The following is a 5378-nucleotide window of genomic DNA, read 5'->3' as shown; positions in this document are numbered from 1 at the left end:
TCTAAACGAAATCCTAGGATTGTGACTAGCCAGCCAGGGAACCCCCAGTACCACCGGAAACGCAGGTGAATCGATAAGGAACATACTAATCAGCTCCTCATGATCCCCCTGCGTAATCATTTCCAGTGGAACCGTGGCCTCCCTGACCAGCCCTGACCCTAATGGTCGGCTATCTAAGGAGTGCACAGGGAAGGGGGGATCTATCTGTACCAACGGAAACCTCAACGTCTGGACGAGTCCACGATCTATAAAGTTCCCAGCTGCGCCTGAATCGACTAGCGCCTTATGCTGGAGAGAAGGAGAACATTTGGGGAAACAAATTAATAGAAACATATGACCAAAAGGAAGCTCTGGGTGAGTGTGGTGCTGACTCACCTGGGGTGACCGAGAAGTGTTCTGCTTGCCCTCTCGACTCCCAGATGGACTCCTCCAGCCCCGAGTGGTAGTGTGCCCTCTCCGGCCACAGCTCCTCCTCTGGTCCCCTCATGCGGCCCCCCCTAACTCCATCGGTATGGGAGCGGGAGGGCCAGGACGTGGAACAGACAGGACCCTTTCAGAACATCCGCAAGCAGCCAGCAGATTGTCCAGCCTGATCGACAGGTCTATGAGCTCGTCCAGGGTGAGCGTGGTGTCCCGACAAGCCAGCTCCCTGCGGACGTCCTCTCTCAGGCTACACCTGTAACGTCTATTAGGGCCCTGTCGTTCCACCCAGCCCCAGCGGCCAAGGTCCGGAACTCCAGCGCGAAGTCCTGCGAGCTCCTCGTCTCCTGCCTGGGATGGAACAATCTCTCACCCTCCGGGTAGTGGCCCCTCGCCGAGTCGGGCCTGTTCCAAACGGCATTGGGCCACTCCAGGGCTCTACTCGTCAAGCAAGAGACGAGGACGCTCACGCCCTCCTCGCCCGAGGGAGTTGGCCGAACCGTGGCCAGGTAAAGCTTGAGTTGGAGCAAGAATCCCTGGCACACCGCCGCCGCTCCATCGTACTCCCTCGGAGGCGCAATACACAGTGTGCTGGTTCTGGATACCACTGGAGGAGGTTGTTGCATTGTAGGTGGGGGGGTTGGAGGGGAAGTAGGGAGACCAGTCCTCTCCCATCGGTCCATCTTCACCATGATCTGATCCATCGCCGATCTGATGCGATGGAGGATGGACGTATGATGAAGGACACGCTCCTCCATCGTTGGGAGAGGGGTGGTCGCTGCTCCTGCTGACTCCATAGTTGATGGTGCGGGCTTCTGTCAGGCTTCGAAGAGTGATGGGTGTGGAGTCAGGCGCAGAGAGCAGAGGATTCGAAAAACCATTTATACCGGAACAATCAAAGCGAACAAAAAAGGGTAATTCCGAACACAGGCGTAACACACTCCAAAATGTACAACACCGGTACATACGCTGTACAGCGGAAATAAGTGAAAGGACACTCCTGTACCATCTCTGTTTTGTCTGAGTTTAAAAGTTAAACATTTGCTGCCATCCACTTCCTTATGTCTGAAACACAGGCTTCCAGGGAGGGCAATTTTGGGGTTTCACCATGTTTCATCGAAATGTACAGCTGTGTATCGTCCACGTAGCAGTGAAAGTTAACATTATGTTTCCGAATGGCATCACCAAAAGGTAAAATATATAGTGAAAACAATAGTGGTCCTTAAACAGAACACCGATTCCTACAGTCTTGGTGTTCTGAGACAAACTGATGCCTTTCCCGACAGACAAGAAAATAACTTGTCTGTGTAGACCAATTTGGGTTTCGAAGCACTAAGGTCTAGGAGCACTAGGAGCACTAGGAGCATGAGGACAGATGCAGAGCCTTAGTTTGACTAGGTTAAAGGGTAATTTACCACATTCACGAGTGCAGTCTCAGCGCTATGATGGTGTCTAAAACCAGACTGAAGCGTTTCGTATACATTGTTTGTCTTCAGGAAGGCAGTGAATTGCTGCGTAACAGCTTTTTCTACCATTTTTGAGAGGAGTGGCTTATGGATAAACACCCAAAAAGATTACATGAGCTTGGAGGAGCTGACCGTGAGTGATATAAAAAAATACAAAATAAAAGATGCTCTACTACTTCTCTGTACAGCAGCCCCAGACAATCACGTTTGTGAGAACATGCGTCTTGGTGAGAGGTGTAGGAAGGAGTCAGGCACAGGAGAGCAGGGATGTCTGAGGAGCGTGTTTAATAATATAGTCCAGCAATGCAAATGGCACAGAACAAAAATCCCAAAACTACGCTCTCGAATAATCGTGCAAACACACGGAGGAACTAACACAGTTCCGACACTTTACATACACGTGCGTAAATGCGAAAAAACAACAAACATCAAATACCATCGAACGCAATACACACAAGTCTAATCCTACACGAATTACGGCAGGTAACAGCTACCCTATATACCCACAGAAATCAAAGCAATTGAAAACCAGGTGTGAAAAGGAACACAGACAAAACAACCAGAAAAAGAAAAAGGGATCTGTAGTGGCTAGTAGACCGGCGACGCCGAGCGCCGAGCGCCGCCCGAACAGGGAGAGGAGTTACCCTCGGTAGAAGTCGTGACAACGTTCAGTAGTTCCAATTTACAAGAATGGGTGTACAGAGAGGTGATGAAAACAGTTTATATGCCCGCTAATTCAAACATACAATGACATATATTTTATACAATTAAATGATGTAAAACTGTTGTTACAAAATCACTTCTCATGGTGTACATTTAAAGGTTTCACAAACATAAAACAACTATCAAGCTAATGTTTCTCGGACTAACCCACAGTTGAATTCCCTACTTACTAAAGAACAATCATTAAGACAAACGTGATATATGGTCTGCACATGTCATTCTATACTAAAAACAGGTACATTCTGAAAGATTTTGTTGTTGATGTGATATCTAAATTTCCATTCACGTCTCAATTTAGGATAATACTGTTTATATTTATTTTACTTAAAACCTGTTAAGGATATGGCAGACATATGCCCCCTTTGGAGAGATTGGGTACCCCTAGTAAACTGAAAAAAAAATCTGTCAAAAATTGCTAATATATGCAAATAAAAATTATTATTGGATAGAAAACACTCTAAAGATTCTAAAACCGTTGGAATTATGTCTGTAAGTATAGCAGAACTCACAGGGCAGGCATTCTTCCAAACTAGTTTTTGTGGCCATGAAAGTTGGAGCAACTTTGACGTCATGGCCCCCACCCTTCCCAACCAGTTATGATTCTGGGGAGACTTTCTATCTCTTCCTCTAGATGTCCTCTTTCAGTAGAGCTTTGAATCGTTCAAATCCCGCGAGAATTGACCCTATGGGAGTGAAATTAGTGCGTGCCACGAGAAAATAGGCTGTGCGTAGGGGCGCGAATTGGTCCCAGCCATTCCTTTGTTCCAGCACTCAAGAGAAGGGCAGACGATGGCCGATTGAATTGAAGTTTGTTTTGCGTGTCTAAAACATCATAAAGCTTGCTTCTGCACTTAGTTTGACCTGTTTAGTCGACATATAATATGTAATTTTGAAGTTTTGATGCGCAACTTTTCCGGACCAGAGGACGTTTTGGGTGCATTTCAGCTGATGTTATTAGCAGTAGCTAATACAAAGACGCAAGACTTGAAACCAAACGATGTATTGGGTAAGTATGAAGCCTTCCAGAACATTCTGAACGAAGACCATCGAAGGTAAGGGAATATTTATGCTTAAATCTGTGTTTCTGTTGACTCCAACATTACGTAGAAATGTAGCTTGGAACTGAGCGCCGTCTCAGCATATTGAATAGTGTGAGATTTCTGTAACAAAAATAAATCTAACAAAGCGGTTGCATAAAGAAGCAGTGTATCTTTCTAACTATATGTAGAACATGTATATTTTGTCAAAGTTTATGATGTCTATTTACGTTATCTTGCCGCGCTACCTAGATTTCCTGCGGGCATTTTTGAGTAATTTCTGAACGTGAACTCACTGTAAATGGACATTTATGGATATAAATGGCATATTATTGAAAAAAAAAATGTACTGTGTAACATGTCATATTACTGTCATCTGGTGAAGATTTTCAAAAGGTTAGTGAGCGATTTATTTTTTAATCCTGCGTTTGTTGATTGCATGTTTTGGCTATTCAAATGAGCTGTGTCTGGTGGTGGTTTTACATATATATGTGCTATGTTTTCGCCGTAAAACATTTTAGAAATCTGACTTGCTGGCTAGATGAACAAGGTGTTTATCTTTCATTTGAGCTATTGGACTTGTTAATGTGTGGAGGTTAAATATTTTTAAGAATATTTTTGCGTTCCATGCGCCGCCGTTTCAGCTGAACGTGGGAGGGTTGATTCCCAATTGGGAACCAATATCGTAGACAGGTTAAATTGTATTATTTATGTTGTCTGAAACCATGCTAATACACTGCCAAGCAATGCAAGCAGATGTGGAATTAAACCTCAAACAGTTTAAATCAATAATTGTTCAATAATACCAATAGACATGATCAGATCCTCTTTCCTATTCAGGTTTCATATAATGCACAGCCACATGCAAATCCATGAACTCCAACAATAAAACATTGAAAAACTTAACATGTCTACTGGCAATGTCATTATTTTTGTCACCATCCATTAATAATTGAATTGCATTATTTTCTTTGTACATGCACCGAGCTTCTATTGGCTGGAGCCAATCAAAGTGGTGAATGAAAAAATGTGGTCCAAGTTAAGCTTAGATGTTTTTATTTTGTATGATACAACAACCAGGTCTTCCTTAAATTTGCCATAACTAGTAAACCGTACATCCTGACTCTATATGGGCTTCCAAACATGAACCTGCGACCACATGGGAGGGGTGGGACCATATGGGAGGGGTGGGACTACATGGGAGGGGTGAGACCATATTGGAGGGGTAGGACCACATGGGAGGGGTAGGACCACATGGGAGGGGTGAGACCATATAGGAGGGGTAGGACCACATGGGAGGGGTGAGACCATATAGGAGGGTTGGGACTACATGGGAGGGGTGAGACCATATGAGAGGGGTGGGACTACATGGGAGGGGTGAGACCATATGGGAGGGGTGGGACTACATGGGAGGGGTGAGACCATATGGGAGGGGTGGGACTACATGGGAGGGGTGAGACCATATAGGAGGGGTGAGACCACATGGGAGGGGTGAGACCATATGGGAGGGGTAGGACCACATGGGAGGGGTGAGACCATATAGGAGGGGTGGGACTACATGGGAGGGGTGAGACCATATGGGAGGGGTGGGACCACATGGGAGGGGTGAGACCATATGGGAGGGGTGGGACTACATGGGAGGGGTGAGACCATATAGGAGGGGTAAGGCCACATGGGAGGGGTGAGACCATATGGGAGGGGTGGGACCACATGGGAGGGGTGAGACCATATA

This window comes from Oncorhynchus mykiss, chromosome 22 (genome assembly GCF_013265735.2).
Source record: "Oncorhynchus mykiss isolate Arlee chromosome 22, USDA_OmykA_1.1, whole genome shotgun sequence".
Lineage (NCBI taxonomy): Eukaryota > Metazoa > Chordata > Actinopteri > Salmoniformes > Salmonidae > Oncorhynchus > Oncorhynchus mykiss.
The sequence above is the reverse complement of the archived record's forward strand: the minus strand, read 5'-3'. Positions refer to the sequence as shown.